This window comes from Gobius niger (genome assembly GCF_951799975.1).
Source record: "Gobius niger genome assembly, chromosome: 13".
NCBI classification, from domain to species: Eukaryota; Metazoa; Chordata; class Actinopteri; order Gobiiformes; family Gobiidae; genus Gobius; species Gobius niger.
In genome coordinates this window covers 18,471,040-18,492,087 of record NC_136864.1, presented here as the reverse complement: position 1 = coordinate 18,492,087, position 21,048 = coordinate 18,471,040, and the positions used below count along the sequence as shown (strand labels likewise).

At 39.3% G+C, this 21,048-nt stretch overlaps 1 protein-coding gene across 1 annotated transcript in view; it reads left to right on the top strand.

Moving 5' to 3' along the window:
- Positions 1 to 21,048, top strand: part of LOC306972186 (calsyntenin-2-like) — a 109,865-nt gene that overhangs the window by 19,045 nt on the left and 69,772 nt on the right. The window lies entirely within an intron of this gene.

The window sequence follows — 21,048 nt, the reverse complement described above, 5'->3', positions numbered from 1 at the left end:
TTGGTTTCTTTTCATGAGCCAGACGAAGTATTTGTACACTATCTGAACGCTATTCGCTGCTGTCATTGAAGCGGTTTGTGTTTTGTAAAAGGGCAAAGATAATGTTGTCCAATGGTTTTGTGAAGTGAAATTTGTTGGTTCTTCAACATTGTGAATAGACGATGAATATTATTTTGGTTCACCATTTTAGAGTGCTTATAGTCATGCCAAAAAATTGCTGCAGGGGACAACGCTCCCAAATCTACAGGGGGTCTGCATGAAAAAGTGGACAAATGATTACTGAGTTTGGCGAAGGGAGATAATGCACAACACAAACTGTGCCCGTGGCTATGAAGTCAACAGGAAGCTACGAATAAATGACTAATGGATTCATTTTAGTTTTTAGTAAAATTGCCAATGCTTTTGTGGAATTTGTTGTATATTGAAAAAAAAAAAGGCTGTCACACTCTTAGTGCTGGGATAGAAAATAATGGGCAGGATAATCTTTGCTTAGAAACTCTTGTGAGCTCTTTTTAAGTGTTTTATCTCAATAAAGAGCCGGGGCTTTTTGCCAAGGTTTAAGTGCAATTTAAAGCCTGGAAGTGGAGTGAGGTACTGTTTCTCTTTTGTGCTTGTCAATTGCAGTCACTATAATGGAGTCATTCTCAACCCCAAAACATCTATAAGGACGCTGTAGTTAGGGCTTTGTAATTGAGCAATTGCCCTCATTATATATAAAAATAACCCACTATTTTCAGGCTGACAGAGGTATTTAGAAAAATAACTACTCATTAACCTTGTGAGTGCATCCGAAAGCGTTCTTATAAACTAAACAATGGAAGAGGTTTTTGGCCTGTTGGGTGTTCAATAGGAGACCTTTGCAGCGAGGAATACAATAGTCTATGTGTGAGCAAGAACAGAGCTGTAATTTATCACGAGGGAACTCTCTCTCCCCTCTCTCTAAAAGGTCAGGAGATGGTAGACATTTCTTTCTTTTTTTTTTTTTCTCTGAAGAATGAGTGCCTCTGGTTCCTGCTATTTCCATCACGACTTATGAATCCATTCTTTATCATTGGTAATAAAATTTGCCCTGGCTTGCTATTGCATTATTATTTCCCCTTCCCGTCAACAGAGTAAGATGACTCCAGGCGCACGGGGCACTGTTGTTGATGCTGCTGCAATTATTCACCTGCAAGATAGAACAAGCCTCATTAAGCCTATGTCTGGTTAGGCAAATTATCAAACTTCTTCCATCTTAATGTGGTAAAATTATAACTAATTCATTATTTGTGCAGGGATCAGATTCAGTGTTACATTCATGTCACATGCTTGATGATGTGTTTCCATATTCTCACATGTTTTCAAGTTATTGATTAGCTTAAAGACAAAAAATATATGGGTATAAAAAACAGTGTTACAATAATAGACACTGAATGCACATTATACGCACTGACCAACTTTCAGATTGATCTGCAGCATGTTATGGACCAAGACTACCAAGTCTGGCACACATTTTTTATGAGCACATTAACAGTTAGTGCACAGCAGTGCTCTTGTGCAGGGGCCTTGAGGCCAAAGTTCATGACCCGAATCATGTGAATGATGCCCAACAATGTTTGTTACAACAGGCTGTTACCTTAGGCTTTCTGTCATGAAGGCAAAAGAGCAAAAATTGCTATTTAGCATTTATTTTTGTCGGTTTATTCAAGTGGTCCAAAAATCTTTGTGTGTCACTGCTATAGAACTGTAAAAGTTATTGTTTTTGTGTTATGTATAATGTCTGGTAAAATCAAGTTATATCCATTAATCAAACAAACTTTATACATAAATCATTCATATATAATGTAACGCAACAGGGTTTACAGGTTAAAATAATTCAATTACCTTCCCACATCATTTAAATGAGCAGCAGCTCCTCAACTAGCAAACACCTATGAGGAAGAGGGCAGAAATAAAAAGGTCGTAACATGCACCCAAGGCTTGTCCTGAATACAGAACGAGTGCTGCTCCATATTTGGAGAAAACTACATGGAAAGAATGATGAAAACACGAGAAACAAAGAAAGTGTGGAGCAAGAGGCATTTATAGAAGTTAGCCCCAGGGAAATACCCGAGTTTAGTGTGCTGTCTTGGGAAATTACAAGATTATTATGTCCATTGGGTTAAAGAACAAGAAGACAAAGGCAAAAAAAAAACTTTATTTGTTTCTGCTTGGGATGATCCGGTGTCATGCGGGCCTTTCTAATGTCTTGTAAAATCAAGGCCAGCTCTGAAACAGGGACCCTTGTACAAGCGAATGTAAAAGACAAAAGCAACTTGGGAGATAGGATGAAGGAAATTCAATTTGATTGTAATCTGATGTACACACGCTACTGTTTGTGAGTGAAATTAGATTTCTGATTTGTTTTCTGTCCCCATTGCCCCTTTACAGTATTAGAGCAGGAGATGTATCTGCAAAGATCTATGACCACTGTGATAGAAGAGTCTTCGAGGGACCAGTGGGGAGATGGTGATCGGTCAAACAGACAACAGACTTTAGTTATTTCTTGCCAAAACCATTACACCCAGTGAAGAGTCTTTGTTTTAGCCTGATGTAAACAAACCCATGTTTAATATTATTTTTCCAGCATGTTCCAGCTCTCTAATGTAAATGTATCATCTAGGATATCCCAAAAACAAAAAACCTAGTTTCAACTTGTATTTAAAGGGTCTATACCTGATTTTTGCAAGTCGTGGAACGACATTTGTTTTGTCCTCCTTTAGTATACTGTGAACTCAGACCATTTTTTATAAAAACGCTGAGCATCTAATTATGAAGCATGATTTGTATCAATGTCATGAACTTGTTTTCTAGCATTTCTGTGACAGTAATCCAGAAAAGTGATCCTGCAAGTTGTGAAATGTGCCCTTAAACTCATCTCTGTAATGAATTGGGATTCTACAAATATGTTGGGAATGAGTTCTTATCGCAACTGATATTTTAATTTAGTGGCTTCCTCTTTCAATATTAGTGATAAAAAAAATCAAGTTATAGGACCTTTAAAGGGACTATACGGAGTTTAAAAATTTAAAAATTATGTATTTTTCCCCAACATGTTCCAGCAATGTCCTAAGGTGTAGAATGAGCCCAGACCTGTTCACCACAACTGCCTCTAAAATCCTGCACTGTCACTCAAAAAGTTGTTACTTTGGGTAATTGCAGTCATGCACGAGCTTAATATAGAACCTGCAGTTACACGTATGACCTGAGGTGGCAGTAAATATACAATGGCCAACTTGCATCTAGCCCCTTTAAGCAATTACGGAAAAAAACAAAAAAACATAAAAACTTAATTAACCATAACTACTTTCCCTTCTTTATTTACTCCAGTGATTCTAGCATTTTATCATGAGCTTCCAGTCCCAAAATACAACCTACTGTACAGCAGTCATATGTTACAGACATTTTAAAATGTCTATCAAAGCATATATTATGATGGTTACAGAAAAGATTGAGCCTCTCTGTGAATTAGTCTTGTTAAAGCAGTACTAAGTAACTTGTTTACCATAATAAATCCTTTCTGGAGTCCCTCTGAGGGTAATTGGGGTGTCTCTTGTCTCCCCCTGGTGTCTCTTGTCAGAAAACCACACTTGCAGCTTTCCCTGCTCTGACCCGGAGGCCCCAATACCCACTAATGGAATCACAAAGAATTGTGTAATTGGGTTGTGGCACAATGTACAATATCCCTATCTCCCTTTGTCTTTTCTGTCAACGTATTTACTCTCACGGACAATTAATAAGTAAAAGAACGCAACATGCAAGGACACCTGCAGTGGTGCTTATGGCCTCTAGGGGCATGAGTTACTTAGCTCTGCTTCAAATTCTGATCTCAAATATTGGACATTGTGGGCATTACTAGGAAGAAAATCATGTGATCGTTTTGGTGATACACGGTGGGGGTGGAGCCTTGCCAGCAAAAATCTGATTCTATATTGTTTCTTGCGTGTGTATAATGTAAAAACCCAGCTGCCCAACATGTGGAGCTGAGACTCAGTTATAGATTTCCTGCAGTGGTTGTTGCTTGCCCATTTCTTCTGTGTTCATTAATATTTATATGTGCAGGCCTAAAATATACTAACACAGTACACACACGCCAAAGCACACCTCAGTGGACAGCAGTGCACGCTTGCTGGAGCTAAAGGTTGTGACCTGAATTATCTCACAAACACAACGACCAACAACATCTGTAACAACATGCTTCACTTCAAGTCGGTGGAGCTTAATTGCCTGGACCTTTGCTGGTTATTTCTAGATGATAATTATCAGTTTGCGCTGGAGAAAGCACATGCGGTACCGTCCAAAACCAGTGTGACAAAAGTGAATTTGTTTTGAAATTTTCTTTTTACATGAAAACACGCTCTCGCTATCACCTCGCTCTGACTGTATTCAAATCCGCTGCCTGCCCTTATCATTGTGCTGGAACGTAGGTGTGAAAAAAAGACCATGGTACTCGGAATACATTAAATCTGTAGCTTTTGAGTTGCGGGTCTTTCACCGTATGGGTTGTTGATTCAGCGTGAGCTTCTGTTGTTCGACCTTGCCTGAGTGAATAACCCGTCCTCAGAGGCGCGTCTGTTTTATGCCATACCTTTCATGCATACATTCAGGGTTTTGTGGTCACATTGTCAAAACTCAATGTCAAATCATATTTATTTGACCTTGCCTTACTAATTCAGTCTTCATGACTTTTTCAATGAGGGGGATTTTCTATTTGCGAAATGGACAATGTTAGACACTTGAGGCTTTTCTAAAGTCTGAAGTCTATGTCTGAAGCTTTTAGCTGTTCTTTAAGTAGAATCAGTGAAGTACTTCATATTATACTTGTGGCTGTGTATTAGTTTTACAATGTACATATCCCACTTTTGCAGTTTTACAAATAGCGTCCTTATTACATTGTTAATATTTTGCTTTTCTTTACTGTGCTATATATGAAGGTAATGCCTTGGCAGTTTTAAGGATTCAGTCAGACTGTGTCCGACAAAACAGACCCAACTTGACCCAGGGATTATTTCAGTACAAACCATACACAGCTGTCCTGCACGATCCACATTTTAGTTTCACATTTTCTTCCTCCATAAATACATCTCATTCTCTATTCCTCTTTGAAGCTGCTTTGCATTCTGGCCCTTGTGCCTTTTGGCTGTAAAGCTCTTGCCATGCGCCGCTCTGTAGTTCCCACCAACACTAAGCCTAATGAGTGCCGCACCACCAGCGTTGCTGTGTCAGGAGCTCAAAATATAGCTATAGTCAAAGAGCTACAGGACTAAAAAGGTTTAATTGCATTTTCATTTCATGTTTTCGCCAAACAAAGTCTACATTTTACAAGTTTGCTATGTATAAACAAGGCTGGTAACAAAGTGACTGTGATGAAAACTGTAGGTTAATTATCATCCTTTTTTAAAATATCTATTCTATAATCATGAAATACTGTCCTTTGTCCTTTATTGTTTTAGTCCCATTCAAGACTGGATGCTTGTTGTGTTCGGTGCCTATTAGGGCTGCACAATATATCTCAAAAAATATTGTATCGCGACATTAGGCGAACCAATATCTGTATCGCAAGAAGCCACAATATATCGCACCAAAGCCTTGATCTGACTGAGATTGACTGAGTTTTAGTTAAACATGTACTAACTTAGCTCAATTTTAGTCTTGTTTTGGTCCTGATGTCGTCTTCTTTAGGTCTTCTTTTGACAAAATTTGCTGAAAAACTAGTTACTTACAGTTTGGGTTTAGAATGGAACATATTGTGTTGAAATGGTCCCACGAAATATATCCAAAATAACGTTATCGCGATATTCCACAGCCGTTTCGCATATCGCAACTTACTTCAATATCGTTCCGCCCTAGTGCCTATCACCCTGTTTTATGAGCGGCACGGCTAATAGCAACTTAATTTGTTGTTTTTTATGAGTGACTAATATAAGCAGCTGAAAAACTGCATTTCTTTTAGGATCAATAAAGTACATCTATTTATCTTTCAATCTAACTTGGCACCTACAGAGAGATCTGTGACAAAATGTAGACACTGACATGATACGAGAGTGCGGCTTTAGAAATGCACAGACATGATTTTCTTATTATTTGGAAATAGATTTTTTTCCCCCACATCCAAGAACATGCTTCGCTTATCATCCAGTAGGGACTAGTCGATACCACGCTGAGTAAAGTCTGTTTTCTTGAGTGATGGACAGTGTCCATGTGCACACTGGCTTTGTGGTGTTTGTCCTTCTGCTTATCAGATTATTGACTGTCTTCACACTGGGCTGAGGCACTTTTTCACACTGCTTTATTGTATCACAGATTATAACACCCTGAGTACAGCAAGGTCATACCTCCATAGTTCACTTCATTTCTCCACTTCAGTTCACATCAACTGAGAGATTCCCAACTCTCTTTTAAGTAACATTAGGGATTTGTAGTTCTATACTAACTTCATTACACACATCAATCTGTCATTGAGAATTACATGATTATTATGGGCTGGATGATTAATCACAATCGAATTTGATTCAGTTTTATTCTTCATAATTGTTCACATTGTTATCAGCATTATGTGATGGTGCCACTTTGCTCGCTGAAAGTTCCATCCATCCATTTTCTTCTGCCTTATCCGGGGCCGGGTCGCGGGGGCAGCAGTGTCAGCAGTCTCAGCAGAGATGCTCAAACTTCCCAATCCATGCATCTCCTCCAGCTGTTCTGGGGTGACTCAGAGGCGACACCCGCGGGAGGCGACCAGGAGGCATCCGAAACAGATGCCCTAAAGCTGGCTCCTTTTGACGTGAAGGAGCAGCGACTCTACTCCGAGCTCCTCCCGGGTAACTGAGCTCCTCACCCGATCTCGAAGGGTGCGCCCAGCCACCCTGCGAAGGAAACTCATTTCGGCATCTTGTATCCGTGATCTTGTACTTTCAGGCATTACGCAAATCTTATGACCATAGGTGAGAGTGAGAACGTAGATCGATCGGAAAACCGAGAGCTTTGCCCGACTCAGCTCCCTCTTCACCACGGCAGACCGATACTGTGACCACATCACTGCTGATCCCGCATCGATCCATCTGTCGATCTCACGCTCCATCCGTCCCTCATTCGGGAACAAGACCCCGAGATACTTGAACTCCTCCACTTGAGGCTGAAAGTTGTGAAACAATTCATCCCTCCTAAAAATGAAGTATGAATATGTTCCAAAATGTGGGATTATATTCGAACTAACAGTGACTTTTTCCACCTTGTGAATGCCCGATGTGGTCAGATCTCGGAGGGATGATGGGCCTGATTGGTATTGAGAGACTCAAATTTGAAAACATATGAATAAAAGAGTTCGACCTAATGGCCTACATTATCGCTAAACGGTCGCTGGGTGCATGACGTCTTACCTCTGCAATTAAATCTATTGATTCATGTTCGTTCATCTTTGTGCAGCATTGATTTTCAATTTTCATTCTCTGATTTGTCCAGCACTAAAACACGATGAAAGCCCATTGTAATCAGCTTGACCAGGACCAAGGTCATTGCAAACACTGGAGAAGCTATTATGAATTAAAGCTGTAAGGGCTAAGTTTCTCCAAAGCAACTATCTTTTTAGCTACAGTAAATGGCAAGGTTATGGTCTATAGGCTACCTTCCCCTGACGATCCACCAAACAAGCTTTGTGCGTGAGCTCACTGACTGCCAGAAGTGCACTTAACGGGCAGTAAGCTTTGTATTCTGAGATAAAAAAAATGTCTGTCCTTTTCAGAAAAGTATTAGTTACCACTGAGAATACAGAGTTGTGAGTGTGTTTGCCACAGGGGGTCAGCTGGAAAGAGCTCCTCTGTAAAACTTTCATGTAAACATTAAACAGCCATATTCTGTTTGCCTCCTTCCAAAGTTTATGCTTTGCTCAAGCAGATGCGAAATTGTAAACATTATTGCTCCAACTTGTCTTACTTAACAAAAAAGATTTAAACAGACAGCGCTGCCGTAGCAACACAGCTCACTTTGTTCTGAAGGTGTGGTTACTCCACGCTCATACAATTGGCCGACCCCAATCCATGTGTGAATTATTCGTTTTACATTTGAATGTCTTTTCTCCATCAGGTTTTTCCTTTGGGGCCTCTGCACACTGTGTTTTCCACTCCAGCTTGGCACAGCTTTCAAAATAGTGATATTGACTGAATTCCTGCGGCTGTCCGCCGTTTTATCCAAGCTTTGGACAGGTAAAAGACTATGTGCCCTGTTGTGTGTAGAGTGTGTGGAGTGCTAAATAATTTCTCACATGATTTTCAGTACAGTAACTGACTGTTCATAGTTCACAGGGAATACTATTTTGCCTCAAGGGCACACAAATCCTGCCTGTTAGAACTTTCCTTCATTCAAAAAATCCTATTAATCTCACCAGCCAATTTTGATAAATTTCATATTGAAACATTTCAAAGCCCTTGGTCATGGTGTTGTTTGTGTGTGGACAGTGACCAGCTGCTGTTGGTACAATAGTGTGTGTTCGATCTCAGAGCAAACATGATGCAACCTGGCCCAACAGTGTCTTAAAATTAGCTCACACTGTCTGGATTATTACATGTGCAGTACCCTACTGCCTCTCGAAGCTTATTTGAACTGTGTGGTTCTATCTTTGCTTCTTCATTGGCATATTGTAACATCTTTCTGCTCTTTTCCACATGCAATATGTAGAGGCTATTTTGGCCTTTGCCTTAAGTTTTTCTCGTATGTTAATCCCTTTTACTAAGTGAATGTATTATTGGTTTTGATTGGTGGAAAGTCTTATTTTAGATGTGGGTGTGGATGAGTTTGGGTGTGCCCTGAGGGTGGAGCCAGGTGTGTAATACACCTGTGGATCTATGGAAGTGGAAGCTACCTGGGCTTAAGGCCTAACACTTTATGACTGTGTTTTGTGCCTTGTGTTAGTGTGGAAACCTGTGGAATTGTGGATTATTGTGGATTCTGTGCAATTGAAACAATCTCCAACACCCCAAAGTAAAACAAAATAAACCATATTTGTAAGTCTGGATATTCTTTTCATGAATCTTACTGTATGTCAAGCTAAGCCCCGGGAGCTAAACTGGCAGGATACAACCCTCATTTTGCCATTACAGTATTATTTTATGTTTACACTTTTTGTAAACTTCATTCAAGTGGATCGTTTGGACTTAAATCAGTGCTGTACTGAGAATGATTCATAACAGTCCAGAGCGGTCAAAACAACGATGGCAATAAAAAAATGTAATGATGCATATATTTTTTATTTGAATATGCGCCGTGACCATGGTCTTCAGTTCTTTTTATTATCCAGGAGTCCACACATCTTTGTTTGAGTTAGTAGCACTGACTAATGGTAACCAACAACGTTGCAACAATGGAAAAGTTAGAGGAACATGGTGGTGGTATAGTTTTTCATAAGATGCACCAGTGTGTGACAATTATTACAAACAATGGAAGAGATTTTTCCTCTTTCCGCCTAACCGGCTGCGTATTAGAGAGCTGCCTTTGGATTGCAGTCATTTGTCTTTGCTATGTGTATATGGCGTTATGAGCAATGGTACTTTCACGCATTTCGGCTCTTGTGATTACTTTGCACCCCCAGGTCGTAGTAACAATGACACATTCTTTCAAACGGAGGCAACCTTGACATTGTCATATGAGAGTCACATAAGATGGAATGGTGCTTTTTATACACCAGTAGATTAATGATACTTACTTATACTACTTATACTTTTAATATAAGTTCATTTCATTATCAAGGTTGGTATTGTTCATTCTCCTTGCATTGTTGGTATATGTTGTTGTTACAATGTAATAACTATATTGTGGCAACACCACCATGATATAACATTTGTATAATAATCCTTGAACAAAGTAACAGTGACGCTCAATGCATCAATCAGTGAATGGGGAACTGGGGGTGGGGTTAAACAAGTTATCTTCTTCCCACTGCCTTTCAGGTAGAATTGGATCATCATGTTTGCACACTGTAAATTCCTTTTTTGCACCGTATGACCATATTTTGTCTACCTTGTACTTTCGGTTCCATTGCCTGAAGTAAATGAATAGATGAAATTAATGAAAAAAGAACAAAGACCCATTAAACAGAAAGATTTATTTGAGCAAAACCACTAGTTTTATCATTTAATTCAGCTGGAACAACCATGTAACTTTCTTAGTGCTGTCCCACCAAGCAACAAACTTAACTTAAAGGAATAGGCCACCGTTTTTACATACTAAAATATGTTCTTACCTCACTTTAGTCGAGTTAATATATCCCCGTCTGGTCTTTGTCCGTGCGCTCTGTCACGCAAACGGAGCACATACGCAGCCTCTCCCACATGTCACATAGCTCCGAAAAAGCTCACGATAGAAGCTACCAAGCTCTTCCACGTGTTCCCTATTTAAATAAAGTTATGTGAAGTGTTTTCATGCGAAGTATATTTACACAGAAATGTAACATGTCGATTTTATAAGCAAATAAAAAAGGGGACTATATTGTGAGGCGTAATGATACGAGGAGTAAAACATCCGCGCAGTAACTCCTAAAGGTTATTGACGGAAGTGAGCGGGGGAAGTCTTTAGGAGTTACTACGCGGACGCTGTGCTCCTCGTATCATTACGCCTCACAATATAGTCCCCCTTTTTATTTGCTTATAAAATCGACATGTTACATTTCTGTGTAAATATACTTCGCATGAAAACACTTCACGTAACTTAATTTAAATAGGGAACACGTGGAAGAGCTTGGTAGCTTCTATCGTGAGCTTTTTCGGAGCTATGTGACATGTGGGAGAGGCTGCGTATGTGCTCCGTTTGCGTGACAGAGCGCACGGACAAAGACCAGACGGGGATATATTAACTCGACTAAAGTGAGGTAAGAACATATTTTAGTATGTAAAAACGGTGGCCTATTCCTTTAATTTAAGGAAAAATATTATTCTCTATCGTATATGTTTTATACCATCCTGGTCTCATGAGGGTGACGGTTACAGGAGGCAGTCTAATGGATTCTGCTCTTATCTCTGTCAGTAAGAATGGAGCCTGTCTTACTGTGGATTAAAAGTATCAGTGCTTTAGATAGAGCAGAAACATGAATATCTCTGAGTACCATAATCCTTGGAGCTCAAGACTAGGTCACTCTGTCTTGTATAAGCACTATAGCAGCCACTTGACAGCTGTCTTCACAGCAGAGAGCCACGGTATTAGTGTTATCTAGATTCCTGTTATGTCCTTTGTCCTAGATTTCTTATTTAACTGTGGCTGTGATTTTAAGTGTGGCCTAATGTTCTCCAAAAGGCCCATGGACCGCACTTGAACTGAAAGACAGTGACAGGCTTTGTCAAGAGAATGATGTATAATTATGCTGCTCCTCAAGGGTAAAACTCTCAACCTCAGCAAAGAAACAAGAAAATGGCCATGAAGATCCAAACTTGTTTTTCAAATCATAACACACACGCATAGACCTGTCATAACAACAAATGTAAAGTTCGATATATTGAGGAAACGATAAACGATATTATTGACTCTAACCTATACTAGATACTGTCAACTCTCAGGCATAAAAATGACAGTAAACCTTTGTCCTAAAAGTGCATCATCATGTCCTAAAATACCACACAAGCTGCAATAAACATGAAATATAATGTAACTCAATTTGCTTCAGTTAAAAATCAAAGTTTTACAAAGAAAAATAGGGGGGAAATGCTCATAAATGTACAGACGATAAATATCGAGCCCAAAAATATATCGTTTATCTGTTATTTATTGAACGATAAGTCGATATAGTAATTATCGTGACAGCCCTACACACACAAAGACACAGACAGTTTTTCCTCAAATATTAAAGCAGGTTGTTCAGAATGGAGCCCTGTGTAAAAAGTGTCCAAATTACCCTTTACTGGGGAATTGAGGTGCCCCAATAAAAAAGCTCTCATTTTTACTTATTTTTCTTTTTTCTCCAAACAAATTTGTATTAAATTATATCAACCAAGACCAAATCAAATTCCTCTTTGTTCAGCATTTACACCCACGCCCACTTTTTCAACCAAGCACAATTTCAACTTAGAAATGCTTTTAGCGTGTGTTTTTGCCAATCGCCTTGCCCCGTTGTATTATTCAATACACAATGTGATCTCCCTGAGTCTTGTCCGAACTGTTGCCTTCCGGTCCTATTTATACGTCCCCCGCCCGTCAGACATCCTTCCAGTCACTCTCTGGGGCTTCTGGGAATGCCATCAGCCCACTACAAAAGCCTCACACACAGACTGCTAGCATCGGCAGCAAGGTTGCTCAAGGCTGCTGCTGAAATGACTGGCTCCCCAGCCAGAGTTACACCACTGCCTGAGCAGCTCCAGTCAATACTCCATCACCCCTGGTCTAGTCCAGCTCGGCGGTTCTGATATGGCCTTAGGCTGTGTGTGCTTGCTCCACGCATTCGGGATTCTGAAGGCGCACAGTAAACAAGGAGGGCACTGGACATATGCGCTGATGGAGGCTCTGAAATATTTATTAGTACAATAGTTTCCTAATGGAGCCATGTTCAACTTGTTTCAGATCCTCAAAGATGCATCACGCTAGTTTATCTGAGCACAACAGGATGCGCAAACTTGACTTCACTTTTACACTTATATTAACACCTGTTTATACAGACAATGGGGGTGAGGCAGGTTAAGCATCTTGCCCAAGGACACGACTAGAGTATGTACATGCTGGTACTTAGAATTACAGACAAGCTGTTCCATTCGCCGCAATGTATAAGAGCAATTTTCATGTTACTGTCATCATAATGAGTCTTTTGCAATTTATTGAATTCTGCACCACAAAAAGAAAAAGAAAAGCTGAAGTCTGTGCGATATAAAGCCACACGCTGCTGCACAATTGTATAGCCGATTATGCTCAACAAATATTTGCAGGACTTCCCCACTTTGCCAACACACTAATCCAGCCGTTGTTGATTCAAGTCTTAACCCTAGCATCTTCACTAAGCACCGTATCCACAGAAAGTTCAAGTGTTTTTCTCCAGTAAGTCTTTCAGAATGCTTTTTGTGCCGCCCAGTGTGAGTTTATATGCACAGTCTTTTAAAATGCATTAGATGCTAAGAGTGAAAGATTCTGAGTGTAATGGGCAGTGACGAGGAGCCTGCAGGCGGGTTATTTGGTCAAAAGTAAATTTGATCTGGAAGGAAACACGTTGGTCTACTCTGAGGAGAAGGACTACCATATTTTCTTGGCCTTTGCTCTATGTATGAGCAGGTCTTGCAGCTGTACTGTGTCTAGCTTGTTTATTTACACAGAAAATGAGTAAAATAATGCCCGTCGCCCAACCTGGTTCAATGGAGACAGGATGAAGAAGAAAACACAGCATCCTACTGAAAACGTATGCACTCAAGCTCTTCTGTCAAAGGTGAACCTCTTGAACAGTCTGTGTGTAAGACATGACCTGAACTGCTTTAGAAAGATCCTTGTGGTCAAATACTAGAAATATGTTAATTAGAAGTGTAATTTTAATGAGTCTCTTAGGGAAACAAGGGGTTACTAGGTTCATGTATGCTATAGAATGAATTACACGTAGATTAACTAAAAATGCTTACGTATTACATAGTGGAGATCTTTAATGATCTTTTGATTGTTTTCACTCTGCTGCTAATTCAGTTTGGACTGTTATGACCTAAGCTGTTAGTGCTGCATTCTAACTTTCACTAATGGGACCAGTAAACTACTTAAAGATGGGTCTTCATTTGTGCTTAAAGCCTTAATGCCTAAACCCTCATTACGGGCGATGCAATGGTTTTGAAGTACACCAGAGAGAGTATGCTTGCGTCACACACAATGGCATCGTTCTGCTGTTTGTCCACCACCTCTACAGCATCTGGTTGGTTTGCCATTACATTCTTTCTATCTGGAAGTCCCACAGAGTCTTGGCTCGGTCATTCTGTATCACCCTCCTTTCCCACTTTGACCTTTGTGGTGGTGATAGGTGTTGATGTTGGAACTGAGCTAAAAAGTATAAAAGGTGCATTGCAATGATGACTGTCCTGACAGAAATACTCACGTAGCTGTTTTGTTTGGCTCAGCTTACTCTGACAAAGGCTTTTGCCGAAACGCGTTTATTTGATGTTGTCACCAAATAAAATGTGAGTATTTCTGTCTGGATAGTCTTTTAAGACAAAAGCTGACATTTTTAGGGGGTTTAGCTCTTCCCTTCCTTAAAAATGCTTAAAAATGTGAGTAAATCCTTAAGGGAAAAATCTTCATTTTGACCTGTAAAATAGATGTAATTTTGTTAACTTAACTCTTCATAATAATAATTGATATTTTCTTATTCCATGTTTTGTTTCTCATAATTTATGGCACAACTGTAAGTAAGTAAGACAAGTACGCACAAGATCTTATTAAATTGGTGTTTGTTTACTTCTCATTCGTGCTTTCTTATCACAAGCACGAATTAGAAGCTTCTGTATATTGAAGCTGAACATCCTCAACTCAATCAACGTCTGAGCGCCTGCACAAATATAACAGTGTCTTTTCTCTTAGCCCCTAGTCTCGATCCAGCAAGATCGTTCGACAGATACATAAATATAGAGCTTCGGTATATTGCTTTGTTTTTAAATTCAAGTCTGAATGAATAAATCTGTCCAAAACTCAAAAGAAGTCAGCGACCTTTCAGCATGTCCGCCGCACTTTAACAGGTTGTATAAGCCAGAGCTTAACAACAGCTAATTAAAACTGTGAAGCGGGTTTCATTTTGTCTGTGAACTTGTTAATTGTAACAGAATCTGTTGCCATGGGAGCACAGAGGGCTTAAATGACTTCACGACCTTTTTAAACTCACCACGCTCACAAGGTGGCGAACTGTCAGGGTCATCTGCAACTGCACCCTGCTCTAAATGACTCATCAATGACTTATTTTGAAGAACGAGGACTATCTCTTTTCTTCATTTTCTCTGTACACGCAAAACTTTTTTTTTGTTAGATAGGAATGCTTGAAAATATAGTGACTGCACATAGGAGACCAGAGAGGTAGTCATATCCTGTTTCACTCTTGTTAGATGGCTATTGCTACAAGTCCTGAGCAGTAAATGAATTAGACGTCTTTCAGCTTGAACAGATATCACAGACTTTCTGCTCTTTTTAGCTCATTATTTCTTTGCCACAGTGCGGTCTCATTGACAAGAGAAAGAGCGAGAGTGTGAGAGAGAGACAGTGGGAGAGAAGGAGAGAAAAAGACAGAGAGAGAGAGAGGGAGAGGGAGAGAAAGACAGAGAGAGGGAGAGAAAATGGGAGATAGAGAGAGCGAGAAAGAGGATGAGAGACAGACAAAGAGAGAGAGAGAATGACAGACAGACAGGCAGACTGAAAACGGGAGATAGAGAGACAGCAAAAGAGAGGGTGAGAGAAAGACAAAGAAGGAGGGAGCGAGAGAGAGTGTAAGTGAGTGAGGAGGGGCAGGTTTAGAACAGCCGTTGAATGCTCTCTCATTCTTCCATTATTATTGTTACTGGTCAATAGTGGTTTTGTTACTTGATCGAGAGATTGCAGTCAACACCTGTTACGTAGACAGAACAAATTAGGTCAAAATATTCTCTTGTTGTCGAACAAGACAGTTACGTGTTGCCCTTTTTTGTTTGTTTGTTTCAGCATGGACCCCAATGATTTATTTTTTTATGATTATTAATAGCTCAAGGGGGGGGGGGGGGGATGAGTTAGAAATAGAACTACTATGTTGCTACAAACAGCCTTCAATGTTTTTTCTTCTATTTCTATTGTGGCTTTGAAAATCTTATTTTTTGCCTGAAATAAGACCAACCATGTCTTTAACATTGAATCATTTTCAATCATTACAGATGTTTAAACAACAAAATGTCCATCAAAGACACTGTTGGCTGGCAACATGAGGGCGTTTACCAACAAGCTCATCCTCAGCCCCCTGTGCGGAGCAGCTTTTTTCTGCTGCTCTGCAGGATAATAAGATTCGTGTCATGGATTTGTGCTGTTGTGCAAAGCAACAATGGTGTGGAATGGGCATTTTTTGATATTTAAGATTTGAAAAGTTTGTAACGTGCTGAAATGTTCCTTATGTTTTCGTGGGCGTCCCTTCCCACTCAGAGCATGCATAATTGTGCTGATTTCTTCACTCCAGCAGAATGATACATGTTGAGTCTCGTTTTGGGCTCACAAGGAGCAGCACACCACACAGATCATTAATTTCCTACTCATCTCCCTCTTCCTCTGCCCTGTGATTACACTTCCTCCCTCATCTGCCGTACAACCAGTGATTTTGTGTTGTAATCACTTGTTTTTTTATTACAGGCTTTTGGTTTTCATTGTTAATGCCATTTGCAATTTATTTTAGCCTTAAATGGCAAGTTACTTACAGCCACTGCTTACAACTTAACAGCTTCTGCTACTTTTTCTGCCTCCACTGCAAAGCCACTGCCACCAAGAACACGTCCATAGAATTAGAAACAACCCCTCTTCATGCTTTCATTTCAGGCGTTGCAGGAGCAGATCATTCATTACCTGTAATTTTGTGATATTCCACATTAGCCTTTCAAGCCAGTGTCTCCTACTTCTTACTTTCAGGAGCGTCTGGAATCCCACTCCTCGCCAATGATCTTTTTCCCCTGTCTAATTTTAGGATGCTCCAGTAATAGTTGTTTATTTGCAGCGCATCGCTCTAAGTCAGAAGAAAAACAAAAATCTCCTCTGAAATTACCTCGTATCATTCAGAGCCAACTTTAGAGCAAATCTCTCACCTCTGATGAGCAGCTTCATTGCCTCACCAGTTGTTTCTCACTCCTCTGTGATTTAATATATTATTTTCTATACTTAGAGACATATACATACGTATCTTATGTAACATATCATTTACTTTGACCTTTCACAGAATTAAAAGCTTATTCTAATCAAGGACCCCAAACCAACCAACCACTATCATACACTGTGGCTCTCAATGGGAACCTTCAACTCTCCCGGACATAATTGTGCTCACAACTGGAGGCCTTTAAAGTTCATGACCAGTGGAGATTACTGCCACATTAATGAGATCAACAACACTAAAAAAAACAAGCACCGATCTGAGTGCATAAAGGGAGGTCCTGGGAGGTTGGGAGTGAGTGGGAAGAATTAATGTTGTGAAAATGACCCACGGCCCGGCTCCAGCCCAGCTCTGCTTTAAGTGCACCAGTCAATATGGCTAATTACTCTGTTGTTGCTAACTGCATCTTACACCTCAGCGTTGGGACTGTAAAAGCCTGAGTCGATGCCTAAAGTACTTATGGAGCAAATGTGACAGGGCGCTCTCTCTCTCTGGGGCTGAATGGGTTTCTAATGGCGGGTAATGATAATGTTGGTGCTTATTCTGCAGTGTTTTATGGTGATTTTCAGATGTATGCACCGTTGTGGCTCAGTGAAAGGAAGTGACAACAAGCTTCAACATATTCTAAAGGAAAGGAAATGTTCTGAACAGTATATAATTTAAAGTGTCATGCAATTCTCAGTATTCAGTCAGAATTTCAACAAAAATATGAACAACCATCCATTAGTCTGAAGAGTATTTTTTAGATATATGTCACTATGAATGGATGGATCAAACCCGTAGCGACCCAAGTCTTTTAAGTGCATTTGACACATTAGACGCATTTTTTGATAAAACATAGTGAACACAATTATATAAAAAATATTTTTTAAAATTTAAAAATATTTTAAAAAATTAAAAATATTTTTTTTAGCTTAAGCCATTTTTGTGATGTTTATAGTTTCACTTCCTTTTTAGACACTAACAGGAAGTGGAATAGAAAATCCTGCTTCACTGAAATAAAATGATGATTATGATGATGAACTTGTTATCCTTCAAAATAAGTCATATTTTCAAAAGCATTTAATGCACTTTAAGTCGGGCCATTAAAATGGACATAATTGTGGCTTATAAACCTGCATGGGCATCTCACCATTGTATTTTTATGTTCCATAAAACAATTTCTGTGTACGGAATAGAATAGGGCTGAATGATAAGGACAAAATTTCATATCTCGATATTCATGCCAGATATCTCGATATCTCGATATCAATGCGATACGATATAACTATGGGTTCGGGGAAAACTCAGCATTTTGCAGAAAAATAAAATCATAATACAAAAGAGTGCAGTTTTATTGATGAAAATCTATATCGATTATATCTTGCTTTTTCGATTTTAATATTTTGAATGTTCATATCTCGATATCGATACGATACGTGTTGTAAAGCGCCATACAAATAAAGGTTGATTGATTGATTGATTGATTGATTGATTGGTTTGACCCCCATCTCTAGGCAGCAGTAGAAATTGTCTGCCGTATACAAACATACACACTTTTTTTAACTGCAGCATGCTAACAAATTGATGGCACAGTATATGCAGTTTTGTAGAATGGCTCAGATTAGTAAAAATTGCTTCTTTTAAATTTTGATGCATTTGATGTTATTACACAGATATTATTATAGATTTGCAATATGTTTATTTCTTTTTTCTTTTTTCAATCGTAATGCTCGATCCAGCTTTACGACCTTCTCTGTGATTAACAGCTGCAAAGGCCAGATATTAAGATGCTATCAATTAAAGTGGGGCGTGAGATATAATGAGATTCAGTGGACTCCGTCGAAGCAATTATCACCACTTAACTGATCGCAATGACTGTGGATTTGCACTTCTAATTCTCTGACCGCTTTTACTGTTAAACTAACAACATCATAAACACCCTCCCACCAGAGACACCGCCAACACAGAGGAGTGGACGCTTGGTAATTTGCCTCATTATGAAACCAAAACACTAAAGTGCTCAGGGGAAGCCCTTTCTCTTGTCTGTGTTAAAACATGCAATGATAAAGGAAAGAGGCATAGATTTTGCTGCATGCTAACCCGTGTACATTACTTCTTTCTGCAGAATCCCCATTTGCACAGCTGTATTTTTGGTGTCACTTTCTCTCTGGTTCAGTAATTGAGTAACTAGATTAAAGGCTAAAAAGATCAAACAGATTCACATTGAAAAGTTATTACAATAAAGTTAATTAAGCTTTCTTTACAGTTGCATGGATTTCGTTAATATGTTTTATGGATTTTTAGACACACTAGCTATAGTAGAAGATGCTGGTAATTGAGTTGGAAGCGTGTTGTGAACATCATAGCACTGAAAATGTTCTGAAAAACAGCATTCGTATTAAAGCAGTACTAAGTAACTCTTGCCCCTAGAGGCCATAAACGATTTTGATTTTGATGTGAAATCATTCAATTAAATTATATATTTTCCCTCATATTTATGTCAGTAATCTACTTCTCAAGTTTTCAAGTTTGATTTTGCACAGTTTTCCCATATATTGTTTCTTATTGCCCAATTAGAGGAGCGAGGCCTCATATCTCCCTCTTTTATTTTAGAATTCACCGTCAAACTAAAAAGAATAGGTTTTAACTTAAACTTAAACTTAATAGGTTTACTCGTTTTGGGCATTTTTGTTATTTTTCTTTTTTCTCAATAACTGTTCCTTTGGCGCTTGTTCAAACTCTAGAGCCTCTGCCCCTCCTAATGGCCAAAGTTTGCATATACAAAGGTGTTTTGATGCAGGACTTAAGCAAAGTGATATCAGGCTGTGGTTGTTGTCTGTCACATGAATATGGCCACTCCCATAACAACCCAGACCACTTTACCCTAAAGACACTTGAAACACAAACTTGCGGGCGCTCCCCCTCCCTAAATGAACCGGTCTGAAGTGAACTGAACTGGTCTAGTGCTGTCGAAATGGGACTAAAGACCCTCCAATCATCCCATAAACACTTGTGTTACCCCCACAGGCACTACGAAAAGGATTTATTAAGGTAAACACGTTACTTATTACGGCTTATGCTTATAGAAATGCATATAAATATGAAATCAAATGGAATTAGCTTTTTTAATGGTACAGTAAAACCCTGTTGTTTAAACGTCTGCAAATGTTTTCCAGTGGCAGAAACAGATTTTTTGTGACGTTGTCGAGCAACGACAGCTCAGGAAACTCTTAGCAAACACACAAATTGCACACGAGTATTTGCCTGGGTCTAGTTAGCGGGTGGTGATTTATTAGCTTGTTTATCGACTTTGAACGGCGAGAAACGGGTCCCAATAGTATCTATGAGAGGAGATCCAGGGAATGACTGGTAGCAACGGTTGCTATGCGCTAGGACTGGACAATGCCTGTTTTGGGGCGGGGTTTTGCAAAAGGTTGACTTAGATTGGATCGAGTGGTTAGCACTGCTGCCATTGTGGTCTATTCACAGCCATCTATTGATTACATATAATTTCCCAAGCTGGGATTTTTTTCTTTCGATACCGGTACTTTAACAATTATTAGTTTTCAATTCCGATACCTGAACATTCCTTTTTTTTATTCCTATTTGATGTCATCGGGCCCAGCGGGGGGGCAGGAGCCAGTTTTTCCTATTAACAGCATTACACTTTCACAAGTCGTAGCTAAAAAGAAAATGTATGAATTAGAAAAATGATCATTAATGTCAGTCACTGGGTCCGTGATCTCTCTGTACAAGACAAAAAATTTCCTCAAAAACAAAATAATTTTTCCGTCATACAATAGTATTGGTCTTTAGAATGCTGTGATGTCACCTGCAACCCAGCAATACTAAAATATTTGTCATCTAGAACCAGAAAACAGAACAATAATATGATTTTTTTCCCACACAGTTACATCTTTCAGCGATTCAATCATTTTGTATGATTTATTTGAGATAAAACTTCCTTCAAAACTTAGTCTCTAAAGATGTCATTTTTTGGGGGCTACCTACTTTCACTACCAGTGGTACCTAAACCTTTTTTTCTGATACCACACTGGTATTGTTTAACAGTACCCAGACCTACACATGATTCATACGAATAATGAATGGTGGGTGCAGAGAAATGTGTTATGTAAAGTAAATTGATCTGTTCTGCATATGTGGAACTGCACAGAGAAATACAGAGTGGTCTGTAATGTGGAGTGTATCATGTGTCCTCTTTTCTGCTGCAGCTGCCCCACTTTCTGTGC